General features: G+C 35.6%; 1 pseudogene; it reads right to left on the bottom strand.

The window, feature by feature from the left end:
• Positions 1-17,060, bottom strand: part of LOC150023167 (uncharacterized) — a 70,201-nt pseudogene that overhangs the window by 31,488 nt on the left and 21,653 nt on the right.

The raw sequence follows: 17,060 nt of genomic DNA, 5'->3' as shown, positions 1-17,060 counted from the left end.
ATATTAATAATAATTAATAATATTAATAATAATTAATAATATTAATAATAATTAACAATATTTAATAATATTAATAATATAAATATTTATAATCATACTAATAAGTAGAATAATAATCATAACTTGACAACAAAATTTGACTGGTGTAATGGTTAAAGCTTCTTTGGTCATTTCTCAAGGAGTTTCGAGTCCCACCTACTGCAGTTTACTTCTAGCTTTAATAATAAGTTTTCATTACCAACGGATGCACATATGGCTTCCTTAAGCCACCATACTCACTATAGTTAAGTTTACTTAACTAGAGTTATGGTAGCTTAAGGAGCAAGCTACCTTCATCTATAAATACTCTCAACCCCACTCATGTATTCAAATTTGCAATTTATTGAATCAAAAGTTCTGAATTAGTACAATCATTCTTTCCCAAATCTTTGTTGCTAGTGAGCCTCTTTGGCCTAGTGAACTTAGGAAGGTTGGCCAAACTTCCTTCCCCTTCATTGCACCATCAAACATCCAAAACCTAGCACGTCTTGGTTATGTTTGAAAATAATATTTGGGGATGAAATGACTTTTTGGTGAGAATCTTTATGAGGTTTTTGAATATCATCCCTAACTTCTTTATCGAAGATGTCAAGTATTTAGAATGGTTAGGTAATGAAAAAGATAAGAAAGAAGAACACCTTGGAGGTGCAATTTGTATTTTTGTACGGGTCAACATGATTGTTTTTACGACGGGAGGTGAGGTATTGATACCCGTTTTATCTTTTCTTTCTTTATTCTTTTTATTTTCTCTTTTTGTTTTCATTTTTATTTGATCCGCATTAACCTCTTTTGGAGAAAGAGGTTTTAACATAATCTTGTGCCCTTGAAAGAAATTTTATTGGTATGACCATCATGTAAAATATCATAGTGCCAAGGCATTTCTATAAGCACTTGTGTGCCTTCCATTGGCACAACATCACATAAAACTTCATCTTTATATTTTCCAATGGCAAATATTATAAGAACTTGTTTATTAACCATTATTTCACCCTCTTCACTAAGCCATTGTAATTTATAGGGCTTTGTATGAGAGATAGTGGGCAATCCAAGCTTCTCCACAACTCTTGTACCTGCCACATTAACATAACTACCCCCATCTATGATCATGGAACATAAGTTGTTGTTGATAAGGCATCGGGTGTGAAAAATATTTTCTCTTTGAGTGTTATCAAAAGGTTTTTGAATAGTACCCAACATTCGCCTTACCACCAATAAGTAACCTTCACAAGGTATCTCACACTCGTCCTCACTTGGGGTTTTTGAAGAGGAAGGGGAACTAGCTATAGATGATTGGGAACTATGTGTTGAGGATAAGTGAAGATTATACTAAACTTGCATGAATAAGTGTTTGATGAAGACAACTTGTTTGAAGGTTTATGAAAAATGTAATTCATGGTCTTAGTTAGGTTTGAGTTGTTTAAATATCCTTTTGCACTCTGAATCTACCTTATATCTCACACCCATAGTGATGAGCTTAAGCACAAAGTATTGTTATTAAAGCTTTGATGTCTCCAAATCCATGAAGATTGCTTGAAGACTAGGTTGTTGCCTGTGGGCATGGGTTCTGGGTAGATTAGAATTTGTCAATCCACTCTTAGCTTAATCCAAAACTGAATCAATCAAGTTCTTTCAAAAGAAAAGTGTTTTTCAAAGTAGTGAAAAACAACTTGTTGATTTATCGTTTCAATCGATTGTTTTACACTTGGTGGTTTTGATTTGAAAAAAAATAAAATTGGTTGATCTCACAATCAAGGCCAATTCAATCGGTTGAATCAAGCTTTCAATCGATTGTTTTTTAAAAATCTTAACATAATTGGTTTAGTTTGGTAAATCTGTTTTCCATGATTCTAAACTGTTTTGGCCCCTGATTAAAAGTCTTAAACGACTATTTTTGAGGATATATAACTAGTGTTTACATCGCTGAAATTAAGAGAGATCAGATTACCAAAAAGATTAAAAGTTTTTCAAGATTGCAAGATTGCTTAAGGCTTTGCTTTGCTTAATAGTGGAATAGGGAGCTGCTGTAATCCTTTAGTATCAGGCGTGATCTTTCTAGTTCTTACTTGTATTTCATTTCATATTTGTTAAACATGTAAGGTACTAGTGTCTACAGTCAGAGGGTGTTCTGACTTGTAGTGTTTGTGTTTCAAAGAGGGTGGGTGTTCTTTAAGGGTTTAAGATCACCTCTTTGGTGTTAGTGTTGTGTAATCTGTGGTTGATTACCTAGTGGAATACCCAGGGGTTTCTAGGGACTAGATGTAGCTCAAGTTAAGAGTGAACCAGTATAAACATTGTGTGTGAATCTATCTATCTCTCACTCCTTAAAACTGTTTGAACTGTGTTTTGATAAACTGCTGATAAAAACAATTGGTTGATTCGCATAAACAATCGACTGATTTTCTGGAATCAATTTAAAATACTTTTGTTTCTTGGCTGATCTGATTGCTTTTTCTGTGCTTCTTCATTAATCTTCATTCTTGTCCAGTATTTTCGAAAATCTTTCATTAAACAATTCACCCCCTTTTGTTTAAAGCCTTTAATTCTAACACAAGGGTCTCTTAAAATGAATTTTAAGAATTTATTTCATGTTTTTCAAAACATTGTTTTACTGCATAAAAATTTAATCTGTTATTTGACAAAACAATTGATTCTTTGGCACTGCATCAAAGTTGCTTGACTTTTTTTGAAATTCAGTTTTAACTCCAAATTCGATTTTGTTCACATTTTCAGTTTTCAACTAATCAGAAAGTGGTTATGTTACTACCAAGAGTATTTTTAAAAAAAAAAATTGTTCTTTTGAACTTTAATTTATTATTTTTGTAATAGTTCTTAACTATTTTTTGAAAATATTTTTTGATCTGAAACCTATAAAAAGGGAGGTTGATCTCAGGTCCAAACACCCTTTACAATTACGATTTGATACAGTTTTCAAGTGTTTTCATTGAGATTTTGAAGTGAGTTTTAGTTTTTGGAAGTTTTTCTTAAAAACTTTAATTGCTCATGTGTTGGTGCCTTTGGCTTGAAATTCAAGGTTCTTTCAAGTGCTGCAGCTATGAGGGTCCTGGTTCGAACTTTTGTGTCTGCAATCAAGATGTTTTCCTTGCTAAAATTTTCCTTTTGTAAAAGTGTTTGTATTTGTACTTCTTAATAGAGTTTGTAGAAGTTAGTGTGTTACTAAAATAGTGTGTTTCAGCTTGTGATCTTGGTTTTTTAAGGGTTAAAAAATTAAGAGGTTTTGTAAAGATTGCTTTGCTTTAGTGGAATCTATCTTGGTATAAAGTGAGACTAGATGTAGCTCTTATTGAGTCAACCAGTATAAAACTGTGTGTGCCTTTCTCCTTTCTTGATCACTACTTTAAATATGAAATTTGAAAATCTGTGATAAAATAAACCTGATATTTCAAAATTGAATCTTTTGTTTTAACTGCTGCTAGGTTAAATTATATTCTGGGTTTCAAGATTCTGATAAGGATTTAATCTTTCTCAATATTCAAATTACCTTTAAGTAATACGTGTGTTAAGATTCAAATAAGCAATCTAGTTCAAGATTCTATCATTTTGAAAACTGTTTTCAAAAAGATTTTTGAAAGTTGCTTGTTGAACTTAATTTCTCCACTTCTCTTCAACAGAACTGTTTCAAGTGAAATCTTTTTGACTTGGTTTTGTTAAAGGTATTAGATCGGAAATCAAATTGAAACGTCTTGTATTTCTTGGTTTTAACCATCAAAGTGTTCCCTTGTTAACTCTTATGCTAAAGGACTAACATTGTCATTAATAATTTCTTTGAACAAAAGTCGTAAACTGATAAAGAAATAAATTTTTTGATTCTAAAACCAATCTGTTATATTTCTGAAACTGCATCTTAAAATCAAGAAATAAATTTGTCTTTCACTAAACCAATCTGTTCTTTTTCTGTCAGGATTTCTTAAATTGCATTCTTTCCAAAAATTTTATTAGTCCAATTCACCCCCCTCTTGAACTTAGACTCTAATAATCTCAACACTACGATCACTCACGACTATCCCCCCTTTAACCATCATTGTTCTTTTACTTGGTCAAATAGAAACAATGTGTTTAAAACCTAGACATTTAAAGCATTTTTTACTTCAGATTTTGGTGAGTGATTTAGGAGTAGAAGGTTTATCTTTAGAATCTTTATGATGTGGGGTGGTTTCTTTCTCGAATTTGGAAGGAGAATCTTGGTTTTGAAATTTGTTTTTCCCCTTCCAAGAAGATTTGTAAAAGCCATCATTATAAGTATTTTTAAAAGAATTTTTCTTCAAAACTTGTGATTCAACCTTGATGGCTAGGTGAACCAATTTTTGTAAAGAAATATACTCAGACAATTCTACAACAACTTGTATTTCTCGTCGTAATCCACTCACAAATCTAGCAATCTTTGATTCTTCACTTTCATGGAAATCAATTCTACTCAAAGTTACTTATAAATCTTTAAAATACTCGTTTACATTCCTAGATCCTTGTTGAAGCCGTTGGAGCTTCAACAAGAGTTCCTTCCTATAAAAAGGAGGAACAAACCGCACATGCATGCATAATTTTAAATTATTCCAAGAGACCATGGTTGGCCTCTTGTTTAGCCCAATGTCCATTACAGTTTAATGCCACCATTGCATGGCATAGTCCTCAAATTCTAGGGAAGCTAACTTAACCTTTTGGTCCTCTTCAACCTCATACACATTAAAAGTTATTGTTGAACAAGATGCTTTGATGTCTCTAAATCCAAGTGGAAAGCTTGAAGACCTTGCTGTTGTGTGTGTATGTGTGTTGTCTAGTTGTTTGAAACTTGTTAATGCACTCCTTACGATGATCCAAGTTTATTTGAATCTTTAACCTTTTGAAAAGATGGGTTTTCTAAAAGGAAGTTAAATTTCAACAGGTTGAAATTTTGAATGAACAAGTTGTTTGACACTTAGTGGATTTTAAAATGATTTGGAAAAGCTTTGTCTTTGCCTTTGTTGGCAAACAAATTTCAACAAGTTGAAATTTCGAATCAACAGGTTGTTTGACACTTAGTGTATTTTAAAATGCTTTGGAAAAGCTTTGCCTTTGCCTTTGCTCTCAAACAAAAATCAATCGATTGTTTTGATAAATCAATCGATTGTTTTTCTGAAAACCTTAACAAAATTTTGTGAAGTGATTTTTCTGTTTTAAATGATTCTAACAACTTTTGGTTTTTTTGTTTTAACTATTTTAACCATTAGATTGAAAGATAAAAAGGTTGCTTTACGCTCCTATGAATTAACAAAGTGAGAGAGATCAATCAAAAACAGTTTTCCAGTTTTCAAAGAGCTTTTGGATCATCTCAAATGTGGAATAGGATTGGGTCTTGTATTCTGAACGTTGCCCTTGTTATTTTCCCAGGTGTATTCTATTCCTTTCTTCCTTCATAATTGTATTTCTGTACTTGTGTTGCCAAGAAGTGTTTTGTGTTCTTGTGGGGATCAAGATCAACATTCTTGGTGTCGTTTTTTCCAAGGAGTGGTGTGTGTTCTTGAAGGGTTCAAGATCACTATTGGTGTGCGTAGCTTGTAATCTAGGGTTGATTACATAGTGAATTCTCAGTGGTTTCTGAGGACTGGATGTAGCTCTCTATTAAGATTGAACTAGTATAACCATTATGTGTGAATCTCCCTATCCTTACACTCTTTAAACAACTTTAACTATGTTTTTATAAACTACTGATAAAAAAAAATGATTGTTTCGTAAAATCAACAGGTTGATTTTCTACATCAAGCTTAAAAACAGTTTTATATTTGGCTGGACAAATTTTCCGTTTATTAATTCTATATAGCTTTTCACTTTACCTTCAATACTTAAGAAAATATTTCAAAAAAAATTCAACACCCCTCTTGTTTAAGCCCTATAATTCTAACAATTGGCATCAAGAGTTAGGTTCTTAAAACTCATTTAAGTTTTCGATCCTAAACCTTTTTTAAATGGATGAAAAACTACCCTTTGGGGAGGGTACTTCAATAAACAGGCCACCTCTGTTTTGTGGACTGAATTATCAATTCTAGAAGGTTAAAATGAAAATCTTTGTTGAATCAATTGATAGAGGAATCTGGGATTCTATTGTAAATGGCCCTTTTATTCCTATGCTTGAAAAAGATAAAGTTTTTTCTAAAAAACCTTGGTCTCAATATGATTGCATTGCCAAGAACATCATCACTTCTGCTTTGAATTCTTATGAATTTTTCAAGGTCTCAAAATGTGCGTCTGCAAAAGAGATGTGGGACATCCTTGAGGTTACCCACAAAAGCACAATTGATGTGAAGAAAAACAAGGACAAAAACCAGCTATCAAATAGGTACAATAACAAGAATGTTAATGAATTTAATTCTACAACTACACTTGTTTTGGATATGGTAAACAAGGACACATCAAGGCTGGGTTTCCAAGCAATGTGAGCAAAGAAAAAGGAGGTCACAAGAAGTATAAGAAGAAAGGAAAATAAAGAAGAACATACAATGATGATTCATCTTCAAGTTCTTCATCAAAAGATGATGAGGAAGCCAATCTTTGTTTCATGGCCAAGGAAGAATCTGAATCAAGCAGTGTAAGTTCAAGCTTTTCCATTAATGTTTGAAATTATAGCCAACTTCTTGAGGCCTTCAAAGTGACTCATTAAGAAGCTAATAGGTTGACCCTTTTGAACAACCAGTTGAAAGGTTTAAACAACTGGTTGGAAAATCGAGTCAAGACTTTGGAAGAAGAGTTTAACCATTCAAAAACTGATTTTGAAACTTTGGAAATGATTTATCAAAACTCTTCTTGCGAGTGTGTTGATTCTAGCTTTTGTGAAAACCGTGAATCTCTTCAATTGAAAGTTCATTATCTTTTAAAAATTGTGGACAAGTTTCCCTAAGGCTAATAGAATCTTGAAACTGTTCTTGCTTCTCAAAACTGTGTTTTCGGCAAGGCTGGGTTGGGGTTTAATCCAAAAATCAAGAACAAACCTTTTTCAAGTTTCTTTAAAAAACAACCTATTGTTTTGTCGAAACAACCGGTTGAAATTTGTCATTACTGCATGAAAATGGGCCACACCATTAAATTTTGCAACATAAGGAGGTTTTTTGTTCCCAAAGGTATTTTGAAATGGGTTCCTAAGGTTTCTACTAACATCATTGGATCCAAATTTATAAGGGGACCAAATCTTGCTTCTTAACATTTTCTTGTAGGTATCCTTGAAAGCCAAGAATTACATTGGGTGTAAGGAATGAAGTCTCAACAGAAAAAGCCTTAAAGTCAGTTCTTGTGCCTGCACTTTTCAAATGTGTACATCTAGCAGGGTTCTTTGAATGTTAAGAGACATTCTTGGTACATGCATAGTGGTTGGTCAAAAGAGAAACTTCAAGAATAAAAAGAGTATGTGTGTTTTCATTTATCAATTTATGTAAGTGTGCCTTGTGAGCATATGAACATCTCAAAGTCTTCTTTTTGGGTGAATCTATTGGGGTTCTCTGTGCAAAGGTATGAACAAATTACATACTGCATTTTTTATCAATTTAAAAGGTAATTTTTTGGGTTCTGAAAAATGTTCTCTTTGCTGTCACAGTAAAACAACCAATTGTTTTATGAAACAACCGATTGTTTTGCCTCTGGCACCTCTGCATAATGCTGCCAAATTTGCTTGCACATGGTTAAACCTATTTCTCTTTTTCAACTTTTAGACAAATATACATCGAGTGTGCCTCTGAATCTGATAATAAAAGAATATATCCAGTTGTTTCCTTGAAAGCTTTATATCATTTTCTATTCTTGAAATGTCAACATTCTGGTTTATGCTTTGTACAAACCTTCTCATCGTTTATTTGTGAGAACAAATAGGGGGAGATGTTTATGCTTGATTTGGTTGTATTGATAGCTTTAAGACTAATGCATTATGTTGTTGCTGCTCTGCACTTGAAAGCACTTAAACACTTTACTTTTTCTAGTTTTTCTGCTAATGTTGTATATGCATAACTATGGTGCTTTATTCTAATTTATCTGTTGTTACTATAACTCTATGCACACACTGATTTGCATTAATTCTGCACTGATTTACACTGCTTTTACTGGTTTTTAAGCTTATGGCTTATGCAGAAAACTGGTTTGGTGATCCTTGTTATCCTACTGCTATACTTCTTGTCAAACAAATTTCAACATGTTGAAATTTCGAATCAACATGTTGTTTGACACTTAGTGGATTTTAAAATGCTTTGGAAAAGCTTTGCCTTTGCCTTTGTTGTCAAACAAAAATCAATCGATTGTTTCCATAAATCAATCAATTGTTTTTCTGAAAACCTTAACAAAATTTTGTTAAGTGGTTTTTCTGTTTTAAATGATTCCAACAGAATTTTTAAAAGATAAAAGGGTTGTTTTACCCTCATACGAATTAACAAAGTGAGAGAGATCAATCAAAAATAGTTTTCAAAGAGCTTTTGGATCATCTCAAGTGTGGAATACGATTGGGTCTTGTATTCTTAACTTTGATCTTGTGATTTACCTAGGAGTATTCTATTCCTTTCTTCCTTGATAATTGTATTCCTGTACTTTAAAGACTCTCTAGAAGACAAATGAGTCATAATTTTGAACAAAAGAAAGCAAACAATTAGTAAAAATAACAATTTAATGCACTCACTCACGTGTATCACTCGACTATTTAGTAAAAGATGGAAAAAAATTTAAATTCACTCAAGGAATATTTGAACTTCAAAAGGTCTACACTTTGTAGCAACACTTCTAGTGAATGAGGTGAAAGCTCTTATCACCCGCTCACCAAAGAATCCCCAACAAAACTAAAGAAAGATTTGAAGACAAGCAAGAAAAGATAAATGAAAGAAAGCTAAACAAACTTAGAATTTAGAGGATGACAAAAATTGTAACAAGAAAAACAATAAAAGCATTTATGAAGACTAAAAGAAACTTACTTAAACTTTTGACTATGAAGTTTTGATTTTCTTAGAAATTGTAAAAGAAAGAAGGATAAAATTCCAGAAATATGAAAACAATTGGCCACATAAAAAGAATCCTCTTTTTAGCAATTGTGAACTTGAAAAGTGAACTGCATTCAAATTGTTTTTGTATTTGTTTCTATAGATTTAAAATGTACACATTCTTGACATGCATATTTTTACTTCACTTTCAAATTTTCACAAAAAGAATGATATTCAATTCATATGATCAATTGAATTCTTTGTGTGGAGCTAAATCGACTACCACTTAAAAAAACTCTAATTACTTTTAGTTCTTCAAAATTAGAAGAAAAATAAGTAGAATGGATGTAAAGACTCGTAGAACACTAAGAGCATAAGACTCAAGCAAAAGAAGTAAGGTAAACATAATTAACACAAATAATTCAAAAACAGAATTTAAAGTGCTTAATGAATAAAAAGTGGAATTGTAAATGATAAAGAATTTAAAGACTGAATTGAAAGGTGATGAATTGTAAAATGGAATTGAAATTGCAGGAAGATAAAAGCATAATTAAAATGTGCTAGAATTTTGAAGTAGAAATCAACTCAAAAGAAATTAAACACAAGATAACCATGCTCTGAATACCACATGATGTTAGTTAATTTTAAGATTGCACATTTTATGGGTTACTCTTTTGTTTATGAGTTTTGAGATTAGCTGGTGAGCAACCCAAAGAAGATTCCCACTGGACACGAACTTAACCAAGTGGTTAAGTAAGTGTGAAGGTCCACTTCTAGAGGGCAAAGTTATACAAACCACATCAACCAGCAGATGACTAAAGAAACATCAAGCACTTCACAAATAGGCCAGTCATCTCAGTATACAAAGTCAGGCCTCACCAAACCTCGAGAGAGCATCAGTAGAAGAAGAAACAGATATAAACAAAAATATTAGAAGTTCTTCCTTCTTGTCTTTCCACAAGAGAAGTTATGTAAATAAATTGGGCTCACTTTGGGGGGCCAAATAGAAGAATTAACTAGAGTAGTGTGTGCTTAGTGATTTGAGTAGAGTGTGCTTAGTAATTTGGGCTTGTGCCAAGCCCACCCTAAACCTACCTTCGAGAAGGCTACTCACAAATGACACCCATACCCCTCTATCTTGTTCTCCAAGACACTCTTTCCTATAAATAGAGTGTCTTGCCTCATGTATTCACACATTGAAATTGATTATAGAAAAGAAACTTTGTGTGAGTGTTTAGTGAGTCTGAGTACTCCAATTCTATAGGTCTTATCTTGAGTGTATCACACTTCAAGTGACAACTCTGCACCACTCATCTTGGAGCTTCCCACCCTCCATGTGGCATGACACCATCTCCATATTCATAAGTTTTCTTTCTCTTTAACTTTTCCCTTTTATTCCTTTCGCCTCTTTTTCATTCCATTTGTTTAATTCTCCTTCTTTCCATTTGGTCCTTTCTATCTTATGTTCTTTAACTATAAACCTCATCATCATCACACCATATAATTGTTTTTTTCTCTTTTTCCTCCATAAGTGAACCTTCACACTTACTTAACCACTTGGCTAATTTCGTGTCTAAAGGGAATTTTCTTTGGGTTTCTCACCATATCTTGCTTAAAATAAAAACTCATAAACAAAGTAGAACCCATAAAATGTGCAATCTTACATCACAAAGAGAAAACACAAGTCTGGTGATTAGGATGATGAAGTTGTGGAAATAAAAGATATGAAAAGAAGCATAAGATGATGAAGAAAGACAAACATAAATGAATAAAAGTATGGAAAAATGGCGTAAGGAAAAGGAAAGAAAAACACAAAGGTGGAGAGATTAATAGATGCTTATGGAATAACGAATCACGCCACTTGGAGGAGGAGGAGACTCTAAGATTAGTGGTGAAGAGCCGCCACTTGAAGTGCACAAACACCCAAGATAAAACCCAATTTCTAGCAGACAAAGCTCACTAAACACTCTTGTAGACTTTCCTTTCTATTTCGAATTCAAGTGTGAATTACATGAGGCAAGATATTTTTTATATAGGAGAGAGTGATTTAGGGAGCAAGAGTGAGAGGGGTAGCGGTGTCATTTATGAGAAACCTTCTAGAAGGTGGGTCAAAAAAACCCTAAACCTAGGTGCACTTGTCATTCAATGTGGGCTTGACACATACCCAATTTATGCTAAGTACACCCCAATTTATGCTAAGTGAACCCTACTTTAGCTTATTCTTCTATTTGGACCCCTAAAGTGAGTCCAATTTATTTACATAAAATTGTCTTTTAAAAAGACCAGAAGACAGAGCCTTCTGGTGAGCCCAATTTATGCTAAGTGAACCCTACTCTAACTTATTCTTCTATTTAATTCTCTGGCCTATGTCCAATTCTTCTTCTGTTGAGGTGGGGCTTCTTTTGTCTTGGATGCTGAGATGACTGAGTTAATTGTAAAGTGTTTGTTGTGTCCTTGGTTATCTCCTTGTCTAATTGGGTTGTATCACTTTGTCAGGCCCTATCTTAGCTCGTTCTTGATTTTGGAATTCTTGTAATTCCTCTAGCTACATAAATTTGGATGCCCTTCTCTTGAGCTCATCAAGGCCAACTATCGACTTTTTGCACAAGTTGTTGACAAACGGGTCTGGTCTCAATGTTGTCATCATATGGTGGAGAGTAACCTCATTACTCAAGTTTCAAATTTTTAAAGCAATTCTCCCAAACCTTTCCATAAATTATTTTAAGGGCTTACCCTTCTGCCGAATATTGACAAGGACAATAAATGTCAAATAATATGGAAGGCTTGTTGTGAACTACATTTCAGATTTAGCTACTAAGGTTGTGACCTACAAATAAGCAATAAAGTAGTTTGTTCACAATAAAATTACACTCCTAAATTATTTTATATCGATTCATCGCATATAAAATTATTAAGAGAGTCTCCTAAATATCGATTCCTCACATATTTATAAAAAATCTATCATTAGGATTAAATGTTGATAGCAATTAACATTTCAAATATATTCCTAACATTCAAATATGTTAAGCATTATCATTTGGGTCAGAAACTTAGACATACTTTTCAGTCAAATCTAAGGATCTAAATCATGATAAACAAGCATTACAAATAAAATGATAATACCAATCATCAATAAAGAACAAAATATTATATTTAAATATCACCTCAATGCATAAGATTTTGAATAGATTACCCAAATCCCAAAGGATAGAATTAGCCACTCATGTTGGCCATCACAAGCATGGAAAGTAAGAAAAGAAGATCCAGGATGTTTCTCCTTGATGGTTGCTTCCTCTAGGGTTTTATATCACCTCATATTCTCCCAATTGATGTTTAGGGTTGTGGCTCATGCCTCATATTTAACCTAGTTGGGGTTGGGCTAAGTGACTTCTCGTCAAGGCATGATTGGGCTCGCTTGGGCAATTTAGAGAAAAAAAGGCATAGCGTGTCTGGAGTGATCTCGCCTAGGCGTAACTCAGCTCACTTGGGTGAGATCCTCTAGGAGATTCTGTCTTAAGCAAGTTTTTGGAGCGTTCCAACTTTCCCTTTTTATCTTATATATTATCATTTTGCCCTTTCATCTCCATTTATCCCTATAATCATGAAATTAACACAAATTTGGGAATAAATCGTTCTGATTCATATTATAATTACAAAATATGTAAAAAGGTATAAATTCATAAATTAGGGGTTATATTATAGTTATCTTATCAATTAATATCCATAAATGTTTGTATTTTAATATAAAATATTACTGAAATAAGGCACTTATCAGTGTTGCAGTGCTTTTTGTACGACCCATTTTCTGTAACACTATAAGTATAACAAATTCTCAAACATATCAATAATCACAATTTGTTTTCTACTTTCATAATGTTGCATCTAATGAAAATTACCAAGGATTCACATAATTAACACTAAAATCTTTCCTTTAAGAATTTTATCAAACCCTTGATGGGCACTCCTAAAAATGAATTTAATGAGCAATTAGAACCTATTCAACCATCTAATTTATCAACATCTTTCAAATGGTATTCAACCAAAACTATGCAATAAAAAATGTACCAGAAATTTAAGACCGTCATCATGAACCCTAAAACCCCCAGACTACAAAAAATGTAATACAAAACAATAATCAATAGTTTGAAATAAGAATTAAAGCATAGAATAGATACAAGAACACTTATATGGCACAAATTAAGCTAGATATTCGGAACTTGGAAGAGAAAAACTTGAGATTTAGCAAATATTTAAGGAGAAAAATTGCAAGTTAGGATTAATCTCACCAAGGGTTTATGAAATTGGGACAAAATGGTCCCTTTCTCATGTTTTTAAAAACACTGTAAGTGGAATCTCGCCTGAGCAAGATTTATCTCCTTTGGGCGAGATTGCTCCAGAGAGCATCCCTCTTAAAATGCCTAACTCGCCCAAGCGAGCTATATCACGCTTGGGCGAGTTTCCCTGCACAAAAAATCTTGAATTTTCCCAAAAACATGGATTTATCAACAAAAAAATCAAAATAGAAATTAAAATAACAAATCAATAATAAAAAAATAAAAATATATATAGGTTACCTCCTAATAAGCGCTTTGTTTAACGTCATATAACTTGATGACTTTTGTACCGACCAGTCCTCGGACGTAGTTGACCGTTAGTAATGATGATGGGGCCACGTAAGCTGGGTCCCACAAGCAGCGAGAACCAGTGTCTCACAAGGCACGTGAGTCAAGGTGTCGAGGAGTGGTCAGGCGTCGATCACCGGGATGTACTGATGTGTCCTGGGCAATATATTGAGGGCGATGAGACGTCAAACATTAGTGACTCAAACAACGGGGCTGGGCCACGAGAAGTGTAACTACAAGAACACATGATTCTTGACATTCTTAGGAACAACTTGAGCTGGATTTGAAAGGCACTTTACTTTAGAATTGGATCAATGTTCTAAATTCAAGAACTCACCAAAACTAAGCACCAACCATGACTTATATGGAAGTCCATGTATTGTCAAATTGAATCAAAACAAAAGGAAAGAAGAACAAGAATTAAAACTGGACAGAATTTAAAAGATAGCTACTGAACCAAAACAGAATTAAGAACACAATGCTGGAAACACAAAATTAAACGGTAGAAAAAGAAGTAAACTCTAGGAATCAAAACTACCGAATGGAAAATTGAAGAAAAGGGAAGAAGAACACTTATAGAAGAAGATGCTTGCTGGATTTTGAGAATTGGAAGAAGCCATTCACGCCACTTGGAACCTTGAACCAAGATAAGTGATGGAGTGCCACCACTTGAAGCTCACCATAGCTCACAAGATAAGGCAAAGAAGAAGAAGACTCAAAACTCACAAATTCTCACCAAATTTGAGTATAGTCTCTCTACTATAAAATTCCAATCTGAATTGTGAAGGACCTAAGCCCTCCTTTTATAGGAGTAAGGGCTGGTCATTTACATAGCTTATTCCCTAAGCTACCTAAAAAACTCCTAAGATCACACCCCCCTTACTAAGCTCACTCCCCAAGCTTCTAGAATTTGCTAAACTAAAGCCTAAAGATGCTTTTACAAAAGAGGTGTCTCATGTTTCCCTCTAAGCACCTTTCTAAACATTATTCTATATTATTTACAATTTAAAAGAAACTATAAAGAGAGATATTTAATATGAAGCCTATTATTTGAGAGTTTGTAGACTTCTTTATCTTTAGGCGTGATCTTCTCTTTGACTTCTTTTAATTTGTGAGAAGACTAGAAGGAAGAACTTCAAATGTGTAGGTGAAAATCCTCTTCCTTCATTAATAAAATCCTCTCCTAGTGGATATCCATCACAGACCACACACCGATTATCAGTTAGGGAGAAGCCTCGATCATGAGGGACCCATGCGTGTGGTGTGGATGACGCGTTCAGGCGTAACACAAGTAAAGAGCCATTGGAAGAGATACGACCTGTGAGGGTCATGTTCCAGGGGTGAGCTGCATGCATGGTACGTGAACAACTAGGGCACTCCCAGGGCGGATGGCCCTAGAGATTAGGTGCACAAGTTGGTACCCAGGTGGTCATCCCGTCAGAGGTTGCATTCCAGTAAGGGAGCCTTACGCGCTAGATTGCCCTAAGAGTGGGTGATACCGGCGCTAAGGCACACCCTCAGTAAACCTAATTTTGGGTGGCAGAAATAGCAGAAACCCTAGAGTATATAAAGGGTAGTGACAAACCTAATAAGGTACGCGATTGATACGCAACACACAGTTTTACGCTCGTGAGATTTGGTGTTTCCTAGTCCTATATTGACTTGAACGTCGGAATGCAAATGACCTCTAGGGCGCCCGTTGTCTCTGTGATTTCAGGTGTTTGATCGAAGGAGGCACGAATGAAAGTAGGGATAATTGGGCATGCGATCGTCGTAGTCGCACAAAGATAATCGAGTCAACATTTGGCGCCCACCGGGGGGCACGATTTAAAACACTGTCCCATTCACAAGAACAAGAAAGATCCATCAAGATGAGAAACACGAGGCAAGGATCCGTTGCACCGAACGGAGTCGAAAGCCTCACCCTGTAACAGATCATGGAAACGATGCAGGCTCTACAAGAAATGGTGGCTGCATCAAGGGCAGATCAAGAGCGCATCTAGATTGATCTGGCCGGGTCACTAGGAAGGAATGAAGAATTGCAAAGAACCAATGAAGAATTGCGCAGGGGGTTGCAGAATCAGGCTGGGGAACGTGAGGTGGAAGATCAAGAACCTGCGATACCACCCAGGGATTTCCCAATGCCATTCTTGCAAGTGATCATGGACACCGTGATACCAACCATGTTCGTGGGTCCTAAAGCCACTTTCATAGGTGTAGAGGATCTAGAGGCTCACCTCACGGCCTTCCATACGCTGATGATGTTGGTTGGACGCTCTAACGCGGTGCGATGCGAACTGTTCATGAGCACACTAGTGGAGACAGCGATGGATTGGTTCATCAGCCTCCCTGATGGCCACGTGACGTCGTTCGCTCAACTTTATAAGTTGTTCAGAGAGCAATACATAGCGAATCGGGCTCCCCCACCTATCTCTTATGATGTTTTTGACGTAAGATAATATCAGGGAGAGTCCCTGAAGGAGTTCCTTAACTGTTTTAGGGCACATGTGGTGAGGTGAAACATCAAGGATGAAACAATGATGGTGCACGCGTTCAGGAAAGGCATCGTGCCAGGACCTTTCAGCGAGTCACTCATCAAGAACCACCCCAAAACTTTCGGCGAGATAAGGCGTCGAGCAGTGGCTCATATTGCTGCGGAGGGAGAAGTCAACGAGAAGCACACGTGCGTTGTTCCCATGCACCCACGAGCACTAGGTTGACCTCAACCCCTGAGTGTACATGAGGCAACGACAGAGAAGAGGGCTCCAACGAAGCAGCAGCCTTACGAGCCCAGAAAGCCCCAAACCAGGGGACGCACAAGGGAGAATGTGCCACCAAGGCACAACTTCGTGGTAGAACTGAAAGACCTGATTGTCATCCCCAATATAGCGGAGAGATTGAAGATGCTCGCTAAGTCCGACAAGAAGTTAGGGCATAACAAGAACGCGTGGTGCGAGTTCCACCAAGCATTTGGCCATCCCATACGCAACTGCTTGACGTTGGGACATCAGTTAGACGAACTGGTGAAGAGCGGTTTCCTGAAAGATTACTTGGTGGAGTCGTAGGGAGACCAGAACATGACCGCACCAGGAGGAGACCAGGGACACGAGACTTGTGCATGGCGAAATCCACACCATTGTTGGGGGTTTCTCAGGTGGAGGGTGTACCGCTTTTTAGCGGAAGAAGTATGCCCGAGCAGTGATGTCAGTAGAGGCACAAGTTGCAGATGAGGCCCTTGACGTCGATCTTGTCTTCACCAAGGCCGACCTTCGAGATGTCGTCCCACATGACAATGACCCGGTGGTGATATCAGTAGTAACTGCAGGGAGGAAAGTACAACGTGTACTGGTGGATCAAGGAAGCTCGGCAGACGTGATGTTTTGGACGACCTTCAACAAGCTGCAGTTGTCCCCTGATCAACTGAGGCCTTATACTGGTTGTTTGTACGGATTTGCAGGAGATC

The sequence above is a fragment of the Phaseolus vulgaris genome, chromosome 11 (assembly GCF_051622355.1).
Source record: "Phaseolus vulgaris cultivar YP4 chromosome 11, ASM5162235v1, whole genome shotgun sequence".
In the NCBI taxonomy this organism is placed as follows: Eukaryota; Viridiplantae; Streptophyta; class Magnoliopsida; order Fabales; family Fabaceae; genus Phaseolus; species Phaseolus vulgaris.
The sequence above is the reverse complement of the archived record's forward strand: the minus strand, read 5'-3'. Positions and strand labels throughout refer to the sequence as shown.